The sequence below is a fragment of the Geotrypetes seraphini genome, chromosome 7 (genome assembly GCF_902459505.1).
Source record: "Geotrypetes seraphini chromosome 7, aGeoSer1.1, whole genome shotgun sequence".
NCBI lineage: Eukaryota > Metazoa > Chordata > Amphibia > Gymnophiona > Dermophiidae > Geotrypetes > Geotrypetes seraphini.
This window is the reverse complement of record NC_047090.1, coordinates 37,879,364-37,892,891: the sequence shown is the minus strand read 5'-3', so window position 1 is coordinate 37,892,891 and position 13,528 is coordinate 37,879,364. Positions and strand designations below refer to the sequence as shown.

General features: G+C 44.2%; 1 protein-coding gene across 1 annotated transcript in view; it reads right to left on the bottom strand.

Annotated features, from left to right (window-relative positions):
* Positions 1–13,528, bottom strand: part of PPFIA2 (PTPRF interacting protein alpha 2) — a 447,553-nt gene that overhangs the window by 78,423 nt on the left and 355,602 nt on the right.

Sequence of the window (13,528 nt, the reverse complement as noted above, 5' to 3'; positions counted from 1 at the left end):
TGGTGGAGAGGAATAGCTAATCCATATAATCTCAGTTTTCTGGAGATTCATCACAAGCTTATTGCACTACATCCATCTCTTTAACATGATTACTACTACTAATCATTTCTATAGTGCTACTAGACCAGGGGTAGGGAACTCCGGTCCTCGAGAGCCATAATCCAGTCGGGTTTTCAGGATTTCCCCAATGAATATGCATTGAAAGCAGTGCATGCAAATAGAACTCATGCATATTCACTGGGGAAAACCTGACTGGAATACGGCTCTTGAGGACCGGAGTTCCCTATCCCTGTACTAGACATATGCAGCATTGCTCATCAAAACACAGAAGAGACAGTCCCTTCTCTAAAGAACTTACAATCTAGTCAAGACAGACAAACTGTACAAGGTGGTGCATCAATACACTGTGGGGGGAATTACAGAGGGAGTAGCAAGATTCCATGCGGAATCCCCAGGAGTAGCAAGATTCCATGCGGAATCCCCAGGAGTAGCAAGATTCCATGCGGAATCCCCAGAGTACTACTACTAATCATTTCTATAGCGCTACTAGACATACGTAGTGCTGTACATCAAAACATAGAAGAAACAGTCCCTGCTCAAAAGAGCTTACAATCTAGTCAAGACAGACAAACTGGACAAGAAGGTGCTTCAATATACTATGCTCAGGTGGGGGAATTACAGATGAAATGATAACAATTGGAAGAAGCCATAATATGGCATGTGCGAGGGATAAGAAATAGAATGTATTTTTTCATAAATCCTGTACTAAACTGCTAATGTGGTCAAAACTGACCATTGTTGTAGGTCTAGATTGAATACTCCTCCCAACAATGAAGATCCTTTCAGTACTCCGGAAGAGTGCCTTACATGAAAAATGAGTATCACCTACCACCACCTGAGCAGTCTGAAAAGAACTCAACCAGCATAACAGTCCCACCAGTTCAAACACTGTTAAAATCTCATAATCAAGTGCTAAAGAAACATTTGAGACAGCCAGGAGCACTTACTGTCCTTTATTCAGGCCACCTCGAAGATAAACCATCATGAAGACTAACAGAGTTTAAGACCTCTTCAGACCTCTTCTGAAACCACTTTGTAACAGTCTGAGATCATTACAGTTCTTCAGGAAATTACCTAGCTTTAAAAACGCACGTCTTAAACAAACTCAGGACTTTACAGTTTATTCTAAGCTTTTTGACAAGGGCCGACCGGCAATGTCAGCTATGATGTCACCCACATGTGTGGTAGAGAATGACATGGTGACAAAATTCATCACCGTTCCCGTCCCTGTGGATAACCGCAGGAAACCATCTTCATGTCATTCTTTAAGGAGAGAGGGAAGAATCAGAGTACGAATAGCCACAACCACTGACCTACAAGCTTTGCTTTGAAGAATGCTGGTGTAGAAGGACTGAGGTTGAAACAGACACTACAGAATGACAGTCTCTGGTATCCAGAGCAGATATTGTGATGTCATAATGCCTCATTCCACCAGTGACTAAGAGCCAATCACATCAGTGATGTCACAATGGCTTCATTATCCTTGGCTCACATAAGAATCAGAGTATGAATGGCCACAACCACTGACCCGCAAGCTTTGCTTTGAAGAATGCTGGTGTAGAAGGACTGAGGTTGAAATAGACACTAGAAAATGACATGGGATTATTTTCAGTGGTTATCCGCGGGGGATGGGAACGGTGATGAATTTTGTCACCGTGTCATTCTCTAATGTGTAGCTGTTGCTATCCTGCTTATCCATGGGGAACAAACATGGGGATAACATGGGGCTCTTCCTAAGGTGGGAAGATTAAGAGATCAGTTGATAGCTGGCCAGCTGAGCGGGTAGGGAAATTCTTTTTGAATTAGAAATATTACTGCCTGCTGAAAAGCCTCTGGAAAAATACCCTGAGAAAAGGAAACAACTCAGCAAAATAGGGCACGTGCACTCCTCACACAGAAGAATGAACCAAAAAGAACTGGAGTCTAATCAACAATTAGTGAATTTATGGCCTGCGAGATATCATCCATAGTCAGATAAGTCAGGCGATATAAAAGTTATACCACACGGGAAAGCTTTCAGCGTGTACTCGGTCGTATCTACTGCACGGGAATAATCAAATGTTTAAAAAAAAAAAAAAGAATTATTATTTCCTCACGACAGGATGGCCAACAGATAACCTTGCAATTGGTTTAGCAGTCAAATCCACAATCCTGAAAAGTTCAGGCGAATAATTTAAAGAATCTTACATCTTAGAAGTAAAATAGACTGACAAGAAATGGTAACCTCTTAAACTGTAGATAAAGGTCTCTAATCTCCATTCAACAGCTCCTTCTCCTTTGTCTCTGCTTGCTTGATTTACCTTTTCACAGATAATCTTTTTTGCAGAATACCATGGAACGTTGTCTAGAAACTCCATGAATCATTCACAGGTGCTACGTAGACTAAAGATCATCTTAAAAATAAATCCCATGAGTCAACCATAGTTATGACACCTTCATAATTCAAATTCTCCTGTTGATGCCAATGGCAAACAATTCTGATGACTCTACATGTTCCAGAGACAACTTTGCATGCTGGAAAAGGATTCTTATGGCATCTTTACAAATTCAAAGCAATGAATCTCCAAGGAATAAACTATGGATCTATATAATCTATGGCATATTACCTAAATAAGAACATAAAAACAGCCTTACTGGGTCAGACCAATGGTCCATCTAGTCCAGAAGCCAGTCCTCACGTGGCCAATCCAGATCCTTAGTACCTATCAAAAGCCCAAATAGTAGCCACAATCTGTGTGCATATGGATACCAGATCCACCCCCCAGGCCCGTCCAGTTCCACCCATCCCCGCCCCGCATTTGGAGAGCCACTTAGCATGCGGGGATGTGATGCGTTGATGTCACAAGCACGCGCGCCTGCTTCTGACATCGGCGCATCTGCGCATGCGTGGAGGCTCTCCTGACGTGGCCCGGACTCTAGGAAGAAGAGATAAGGTTTGTGTAGGGGCGGAATGGGTCGAATGGGGAGAGGCCGGGTGTGCTCTTTTTTTGTACAAACAAATCTGGTCAACCCTACCTAAACTCCCCCAACCAATAACAGTGGATCCACAATTTTCTCTTCACCCTCCATTCTCACATCTATCCTGACAACTGACAAATAAAAATAAGAGAAATATCTGCTTGCGATGTACAAGCCACACATGGGTCATACCAAGAAGTGTGCCAAGAGATGACATAAGAACTTAAGAACATAAGAATTGCCGCTGCTGGGTCAGAGCAGTAGTACATCATGCCCAGTAGTCCACTCCCGCGGCAGCCCTTAGGTCAAAGACCAGTGCCCTAACTGAGACTAGCCTTACCTGCGTATGTTCTGGTTCAACAGGAACTTATCCAACCTTGTCTTGAATCCCTGAAGGGTGTTTCCCCCTATAACAGCCTCCAGAAAAGCATTCCAGATTTCTACCACTCTCTAGGTGAAGAAGAACTTCCCTACTTTGGAAGGAATCTTTTCCCTTCTAACTTTAGCGAGTGCCCTCTCGTTCTCTTCACCTTGGAGGGGGTGAACAATCTCTCTTTCTCTACTAAGTCAATTCCCTTCAATATCTTGAATGTTTCGATCATGTCCCCTCTCAGTCTCCTCTTTTCAAGGGAGAAGAGGCCCAGTTTCTCTAATCTCTCATTGTACAGCAACTCCTCCAGTCCCTTAACCATTTTTGTTGCTCTCCTATGGAGCATTATATGCTAAGGTTTACATGTTGGGTCCTCCAATGTTATTTTCCCTTTGCATAAATTTCCACTGGTTTACAGAAGTTCACTTTGCAGAACATCTTTTATCCTTATAACGCAGTGTCCCGCAAACTTTTCAGCCGGAAGGCACACTAAGCCACAGCTGGAAGGCACCTGGAAGTGTGTGGACGTCGGTACAATGATGTCACATGCGTGCATGACATCATCACGCCAACATCCGTTGACCCATCTGGACGCGACCCTGGACCCATCTGGACGCGACCCTGAACCCATCACTTCGGTGGGAGATCCTGGCCGAAGAGGAGAGACCCTGGCGAGGAGAAGAGTTGTCGGTGCCAGCCTACAGGACATGCCTCTCGCCGCGAGAGGCACGTCCTACAAGCAATCAGCCCACATCAGAGCCTCTCCCCCTTCCATGCGTCCCGTCGGGGCACACCTGGAATCTGCTGTGGCACACTAGTGTGCCATGGCACACAGTTTGCGATACACTGATATAATGGGACCCCCCCAACCTCATTTTGTTGCAACATCATGTTTACATCCTGCTTTTAAATTTAAAAAAAAGAGTGGGGAGGGGTGGTTCTTAGCGTTATGTTTAGTTTTGATGCAACCTTTGGCTTTTATTTGACTTTCGCACTATGATTACTCAGTCTATTGTTTGATGCAGTTTTGGGGTTTTCTAAACACCACACAAGTATATAGAATTGTGTGTGTGTGTGTGTGTGTGGGGGGGGTGTTGGTCTCAATGTACGGTCAGACCCACACATGCCTGTTTTTACATCACAGATTAATGTGTACTCTGTTTTTAAGCTTTTATGGTCTACTAGTTTTTTTAGCCCGTTACATTAACGGGTGCTAGCAACCCTTCTACCTTACTTTTACCCCCCCTGTCCTGCAGTAGCCCTTCTCCCTTCCTTTACCCCCTCTTTCCAGCAGCACCCCTTCCCTGCTCCCCCTGTCCAGCTGTAGCTCTTCTCACTTCCTTTTACTCCCCTTTGGCCAGCAGTACTCTTTCCCTGCTCCCCCTATCCAGCAGTAACCCTTCTCCCTTCCTTTTACATTCCCCCCTGTCCAGAAGCACCTCTTACTTGCTCCCCCTGTCCAGCAGTAGCCCTTCTCTCTTCCTTTACCTCCCCCCTGTCCAGCAGCACCCCTTCCCTGCTCCCCCCTGTCCAGCAGTAGCCCTTCTCCCTTCCTTTTACTTCCCACCTGTCCAGCAGCACCTCTTCCCTGCTCTCCCTGTCCAGCAGTAGCCCTTCTCTCTTCCTTTTACCTCCCCCCTGTCCAGCAGCACCCCTTCTCCCTTACCTGCTCCCCCTGTCTAGCATCCGCTAGCCTGGGCAGCCTCGAGGCTTTTGCTAGGGCAGCCCGCCTCGCATTATCGAAGTGGGCTGGCCTAGAAAATGCCCACGGCTGCTTGTGCTGCTGGTCCGGCCTCAGGCTGAGGAAACATCGCTAGTCCCTTTCTGTGCGCCTGGCAGCGGTGCCGATAGAGAAACCGCAGCAGGGTCCTACTGCGCATGCGGGATCATGGCACCACGGACGCACAGCACCACGGAGTTTGAAGTGCGCAGGCGCGCTAAGGGTTTTATTATAGCGGATATCCTCAAGTCTTTATTGCTTTTGGATTTCCGTAGGATGCTTTCTGTGAAGTTGCTGTTTTCATAACTGTATTCGAGATTGGTTTATTGTGTACATTTCTTTTATTGCTTTGACCTCTGCAGGGCCACATTTTGGATTTGTAGGCACTTGGAGGGCTGCAGAAAAAATAGTTAGGGGTCCTTTTATTAAGGCGATTTAGTGCGTGCTAAATGTTAATGTGTCCATTAGATTCTATGGCCGTGTTTAGAGTGTGCTAAGGACCCCCAACTATTTTTTTTCTGCAGCTCTCCAAGTACCTACAAATCCAAAATGTGAATTATCAGAAGCAATTAGGGAAAATTGATCATTTCCGCTATACACAACTGAAAGCAGTGCAACGTGTAGAAAGTGAAAAAGTATCAACAGCTCACGCACTCCCGGGGGGGCAAGATGGCAGCGGCGTTATAGCTCTCAGGACTAGAGCTCTGTCTTACCTTGCATTCTCCTGAAAGTTTTCTTCAATTTGATCGCGTTTGAGAGTCTGGAGGATGCCACATAGTAAGCGCAAGGGTGTTATCCGGGTAGACCTTCCTACACCCGGCCAAACACAGATGGACCGGTTCCTGACAAGCTCACCGGCTGTAATAGGAAGGGCAATCCCCACTGTTGCTCCGTTGGGAGGAGACACTGGAGCCTTGGGGCTGGAAACATCTCTTTCCCCTCCAGCAGCCCGCTCGCCGCCTAATCCGGCAATGGAAGGCGTGGGAGACGTGAGTGCGAAGAGCCCAATGCAACCACGCAGAGGAGGGCCCCACGGAATCCAGGATGCCGAGTCGATGACCTATCAAGGAACGAAGGAACCGACTCCTTGGCGGCGACTCTTTCTAACATATGGAGAGTGCTCCAGAAACTTGAAGCTGCGTCCACTAAATCAGGAGACATTTCAAAGGTAATGACAAAAGTAGATGATCTGACTACCTCAGTTCAAAATATTAAAGCAGAAATGAATATAAAATTTGACAAGATTGAAAAAGAAATTTCCTCACTACAGAGTACAGTAAACCTTGGATTGCAAGTAACTTGGTTTGCAAGTGTTTTGCAAGACAAGCAAAACATTTTATTAAATTTTAACTTGATATACAAGCAATGTCTTGCAATACAAGTACATACAGTATACACACATCACAACTGAGCCGATGGTTCTTCTCTAACACTGCAAGAATGTAGTGACTGTTCTAAACAAGCAAAGTCTTGCAATACGAGTACTTACAATATACATGTGTTACATCATCACAACTGAGCCGATGGTTCTTCTCTCTCTTGAGGCTGCAGAAGTGTACTGACTGTTCTAAACGAACGAGGTCTTGCAATACAAGTACATACACTATACTCACGTCGCATCATCAGAACTGAGCCGATGGGTCTTCTCTCTCTGAGGCTGCAAATGTGTAGTGACTATTCTAAATTAGAGAATGATACGGTGGCGGTTACCCGCAGCTAGCCACGTTTAGCCACGGGTAACCCGCCAAAATGGGGAAAGAAAAATAGCAGTCGCTGCGGGGACGGGGACAAGCCATTCACCACCCCGTGGAGCAGTGAATGGTCTTGTCTCCGCAGTGAGGCATCAAGGATCGCGCGGTCCCCGCAGCCCCTGCCCGCCCGATCGATCGTAGCGTTTAGCCAGCTCCCTCCCTTCACCTCACCTTAGTTTGCAGGCTTTCTTTTTCGGCGACGCGCACACGTGGCTGCTCAGTGTTCAATCTTCTGCTCTGACGCAACCGGAAACAGGAAGTTGCAGCAGAGCAGAAGATTGAACACTGAGCAGCCACACGTGCGCGGCTCTTTGAAAGCGTGCAGGTCGCCGAAAAGAAAGCCTGCAAACAAAGGTGAGGTGAAGGGAGGGAGCTGGCTAAATGCTACGATCGATCGGGTGGGTGGGTGGGGGCTGCGGGGACCGCGTGATCACGCGTGTTCCCGGCTCACACTGGAAGGAGGGAGTGAAAGGGAAAAGAATTCAGGGCCAAGGGGATGAAGAGGGAAAGAAAAACCCACAGCAGGAAAGAAAGGGGAGGACAGGCAGGTGAACCAGATGCTGGAAGCAGGGGGGAAGGAAGAAAGAGAGAAAGAAGCTAGATGGGGTTGAAAAGAAGAGACACACTGGTATGGAAGAGGAAGATAGGGGAAATCTGGACACAGGAAGGTAACAGAAAGAGGGAAAATTATGTGCATGGGACAGAGACATAAAGGGGACATGCCATGGGGATGGTATGTGGACACGGGGGGGGGGGGGGGCAATGGCAGATACTTAGGGGAGATATTAGAAATGGGGAAAATAGGAGCACAGAAGCGAGATGGTTTGTGGGGATGGGACAGGGACCGAGCTCGCAGGCTCCAGTGGCTTGCACAAATTACATTGTAACGTGCCACGAAAATAAGAGGGAAGAAGGTAGATAGATAGGCCACACGAGAGGAGCTGAAGGGTGGTAGAAAGGAACAGATGGTAAAGGAGGGAGGGAAGGGTGGTGGTGGAAAGGAATAGAACAGACATTGAAGGAGGGTGGAGAGGAACAGACCCTGAAGGGAAATGTGGAAGACAGAGTGGGGAGAAGATGCTGGAAGGGAAGAAGACAGATGCCAGACTATGGGGGAGCGGAGGGAAGAAGATGGGTGCTAGACCAATTGGGGGGGGGGGTGAAGGGAGAGGCACAGTAACAGCAAATGGAAAACGCAGAGAGAAGACACACAGTGGATGGAAGGAATTGAATGAGAAGATGTGGAAAGCAGAAAACAGACAACAAAGGTAGAAAAAAAAAATTATATTTATTTATTTATTTATTTTTTGCTTTAGGATAAAGTAGTATATTAGTTGTGTTGATAAAAATTTATAAACAAAGCCCTGCCAACTGAACATCTCTTTCTCTAGTTCAGCAGCAGGAACTTTGATTTATAAGAAAGGAATAAGCTAAATATTACAGTACTAAGGCTTGTATGGATGCAGCGGGGACGGTGACGGGGCGGTGAATGGGATGGCAGTGGCAGTGACGGGGCGGTGAAAGGGATGGCAGTGGCAGTGACGGGGCGGTGAAAGGGATGGCAGTGACGGTGATGTGAAGGGAACGGCGGTGACGGGGCAGTGCAGAGGATGGTGGCCGGGGACGGGGACAGATTTTTTTTCCCCGTGTCATTCTCTATTCTAAATGAGCGAGGTCTTGCAATACAAGTACGTATAGCATTTTGTATTCAAGTTATTGGGTTGTGGAACGAATCGTCTGAGTTTCCATTATTTCCTATGGGGAAATTCGCTTTGATATACGAGTGCTTTGGATTACAAGTATGCTTCTGGAACGAATTATGCTCACAAACCAAGGTTTTACTGTATGTCCTCTAATGTGGCTAAAGACAGACTTTTACTCCAAAGGAAAATTGAGCAGTTGGAAAACTTTAACAGGCATCTTAACTTACGACTATTGAATTTTCCAAAATCTGCTCTTTACATACCAGCTGATATGTTCAAAAGATATCTAACGGAGATTTTGAAGTTTTCTGCTGAACATTTGCCCCCAATAAATAAAATTTACTCTCTGCCTAGAAATCTAGAAAAAACAATATCATGTAATCAACCTGACAATTTGCAACCAATTGATTTTAACAACGTAACGGGCATGCTTGAGAGTTCCCAGGAAGAAATTGAATTTCGTGGAACGTTGATAATTTCGTTGGTTTTTGAACAAGACTTGAATGCCATAATGAAAGCTTATTTCCGATCTTTAAACTAAACTAAACTAAACCTTAGGTTTATATACCGCATCATCTCCACAAACGTAGAGCTCGGCATGGTTTACAGGAGTTGAGAGAGAAAGGAACTCCAATGAAGGTTAAAGGGTATACTACTTATCCTTTTGCAGCAGGGTTTATTGCTTTAATACTGGGGGGTTCTCATCTTCATTCTTTCCATTTTATTTAATTTATGTTTTATTGTTCTACTACTGTTATCGTATATACAATGGTACCTCGGAATCCGAATGCCCCAGAACTCGAACGTTTTGGAATTTATTTTTTGGACAAAGAATTTGGATTTATCCCGATGTAACAAAATCCACTCAGGATCATAGAAAGATTCTCTTAGCAATGCGGGATAAAGTATTAAAAATGGGAGCCACTTTTCTATTAAGTTATCCTTGTAGATGCCTCTTGAGATATGCTGGAACTAAATATGTATTTTTTGCCCCGGACCAGCTTCGATACTTTTTGGACACAAAAAATGTTAAATTATAATCAAAGAATAAGGGCTGTAAGAGAATTTGACTGGTAATACGTTAAGCCTTTTCTTTATTTTACTTTAATTGGAGATCTCTTTGTCTCATTAATTCTTGTCTCCCATGGGGTGTTTTGGTGGTCTAAGGAGGAGTTTAAAAGATATGGTACTAAATGAAAATGAATTTTTCTTTTTTCTTTGCTTTAATATGTGATATTTGTAATTCTTGATTACTAAATATACAAATGCTCTGATTTTCTGTTACAAGAGGATTCTTGTAAATTTGGTTTTAAAATGAATTAAAAAAAAAAAAAAAAAGCTCTCGCACTCCCCCAGCACTGGACACATGCACAAGGTGCGCTGCCTCCAACCATTGCTCCAAGCTGCACGTCCTGGAGCGTTGCCCGCCTCGCTGCTGTAACCTCACGCAAGCGCTTTCCTGCATTTGCACGCGATTGGATTCCACCTCACAATCGCATACAGATGCAGGAATGCCCTTGCGTGAGGTTACAGCGACCGCCAGACACTTGTGGAGTGGGCAATCGCGTACAGCCCGAGGGCTGCGAGTTTGAGACCGCTGGTATACATCATATGTTCATATTTGTGGTTTTCTGTAAAGTTGCTGCCTCCATGGTTATATTCAAGGTTTATTTTGTATATTTCTTTTACGGCTTTACTGTATATATCTTTTGCTTTGAAACATTGAAAATTACAAATAGATAGGATAATTTGTCTATCATTAATGCTTATGCTCTAATACCTAATTTTAATCAGACCTTATGTATAGGTCAATATCTTCTTTACCTTCTCTTCTAGACTTATCCATGCTTTCATGATTATTCTTTGTTACCCTCCAGATGTTTTTTCCCTAAATGTTTTTTTATTTTCTTTAAAGATTGTAGTTCATCCCTCTCTCCTTTTGTATCGGTAATTATTTGTACATATATACTGTATGTTTATTTGTATAAAATTGTTTTATTTTTTTCTCCTATTTTTAAATTGTCATACGCATTGAAGTACTTGTCAAGTACAACAAATTTTTAATAAACTTGAAACTTGAAATGTTTATGTTTGTGGGTTTTATCTTCATGTTTCATATGTTTGCGTTTGAAAAGGACCCCTGAAGAAGGCAAACACTGACGAAACATGGCCCATGTAGGGTCTGGTCATCTGATTACTGCAAGTGACTTTATTTCTCTGTAATGTACTTGTTTGTTTGTTTGTTTTGTTTTAATATATTGTGGATTTTATATTTGTTATTGTCTTCAATAAATTACACCATTTTTAAACTCTTGGGAGTTCAGGAATTGGTTCCACTTTTTTTTGGTTGCAGTCTCCTTGGATGGGCCTCCTTGGAGGTGAGCCTGCCAGTTTATAGTGGGCCCATTTTTGAACTTGACTAGCGACGACACTGCTAGGGTGGGTGGGGCTAAAGAAGATGGACCTTTTCAAAGGCAATGAATCAGGAACGCAACCAGCAGTTACTGGTAAAAGACAGATAGAAGGAGATATGCGTGGAAATGTCTCTCAAACAGAATCTATTCTTCAGAGGTCATCGGTGAATACCAGTGAACTATGAGATGGAAGAGGTTTCTTTTCTGCAAAAAGTAAATCTAATTAACAACACCGAAGAACAAATATGTAAATAATGCCCATGCAATACAGTTAACTGCTTTGTCCTACCCTAGTAAATTGTATCTAAGCATTGGCTTTAAATGACGGAATATACAATAAATATGATAATAAGCCTATAGCCATGTTGATTAAAAGCCTTACACAAAGGTCAGCGCTCAGATTTCTGCTTGGAGTTGGATTATTTCGGTCCTGTGGGGAAAACTGTAGTTGATAATTATACAGGACTCCAAGCGGTGGCGTAGCGAAGATAAGAGGCACCCAGGGCGGTGGTTCCCCCCCCCCTGCACTTTCCTCTCTGCCCTCCCTGCTCCTTCCCCACTCACGTCCCTCCCTTTCTCCCATACTTCTTTAAATATTAACCAGCGCAAACAGCTTCTCAGTCCTGCTGCTTGCGCCAGCATTGGCTTTCCCTCTGATGTCAGTTCCTGGCCCCGTGACCGGGAAGTGATTTCAGAAGGGAGCTAGGCCGGCAACGAGCAACAGGTCAGAAAAGTTGCTCACGTTGGTGAAGAAGGGGGGGGGGGAAGGGAGGGTGCTAGTGTGGTGGTGGTGGGGGGGTGGTGGCAGAGAGATGATGGTGCTCAGAACGGTCCGACACTCCCCGTTTGAGAGTCTGGAGGATGCCACATAGTAAGCGCAAGGGTGTTATCCGGGTAGACCTTCCTACACCCGGCCAAACACAGATGGACCGGTTCCTGACAAGCTCACCGGCTGTAATAGGAAGGGCAATCCCCACTGTACCCCCGTTACTATACCACTGACTCCAAGCAAATATAAGTGCAGATGGAAAAATGTTCCTGGCTGTGCATGTACTGCCATTTTAGATATGAAATATACTTTAAGGGCTCGATTAATTGGCTGCAATTAAAAATCAATTAAAAAATTGGAGGCACTTATTGGCGCTTCCAAAAATGGCGTCATTGTTCCGCCCAAGGAGGCGCCTTGCGATGCCTAAAGCCACGTAGGCGCGATTCTCGTGAAAGGTAGGCGTCGAAAATGTAGGCCTTTAAAACCCTGGCCTACATTTCCGCCGCCTACTTTTCACATAGCCTGGTGTAAATGCCGGGACCCTTGTTAGATGCAGCTAGGCAGTACTTGCAACCTAGCACCCTGACACATCCGTGGCCATGCCCCCTTTTGAAGATACCTACCATGGGAGGAAGGCGTTCTGCCTTATAAAATGATAATAACTTTATTCCTTTATACCGCCATAACCAAAAGTTCTAGGCTGTTTATACTAAAAGGAACTGGACAATCAGAGAAATACAATAATACAGTAAAAAATACAAATATTTGTAAAATAGAATTTCAATAATAAAACTCTCATTAAGTAATAAACTTATCAAACAAAGTGGTTTTAATTAATTTCTGAAAACAGCAATAGAGTAACATAGCTTGCTGACGGGGAGGGAATGCTGCTGCAGCTGCTGCACAGAGAAGTGGGGGGGGGGGAGAGAAATGCTGCTGATGCACAGGGAAGTGGGGTGGAGGGGAAATGCTGCTGCACAGGGAAATGGAGGGAGAGGGAATGCTGCTGTGGCTACTGCACAGGGAAGTGGAGGGGAGAGAAATGCTGCTGCATAGGGGGCAGGGAGAGAGACAGATAGAACGAAAGACAGATAGTGGGAGGGAGGGAGGGAGACAGAAAGAAAAGAAGAAAGACACAGGGGCAGGGAGAGAGACAGACAGAAAGAAAGACAGACAGACATATATTCTAGCACCCGTTAATGTAATGGGCTTAAAGACTAGTTAAGTAATAAACTTATTGAACAAAGTGGTCTTAATTAATTTCTGAAAACAGCAATAGGATAACATAGCTTGCTGAATACATTTACCTAACCAAGATTGTAGCCTATCAGCTTGAAATGCTAGGGTCCTAGCTAAAGGTCTTAAATCTACACCCATTAATTTTCGGATAAGCAAATAAGTAGAAGTTTCTAGTTTCTCTTGATGGTCTATGCAACATAAAATGTGAAAATTTTAATAAGTGCCAATTAACGCCAATAATTGTTGTTAGCGCCCAATTAATGAAGGTTCAGAACTCATTATCCAATTTATTTGCACACACATCTCAGTGGCACGCCCAATGTTGGATGTATAACTTTGCACACCATATACAGAATTTATATGAAATGATATGATAATACTACCCATTGCTTAAAATAAAAATAACAGAAGTATGTGGACCAGAAATTCTTCCAAATTACAGATATTTCAGCCCATTACTTCCCTCTCTATTTTTTTAGAGAATGCAAACTTTCTTCCATTAACTTCTCATCACAAACTCCTCACAGGATCTGGCTTTGTTTTC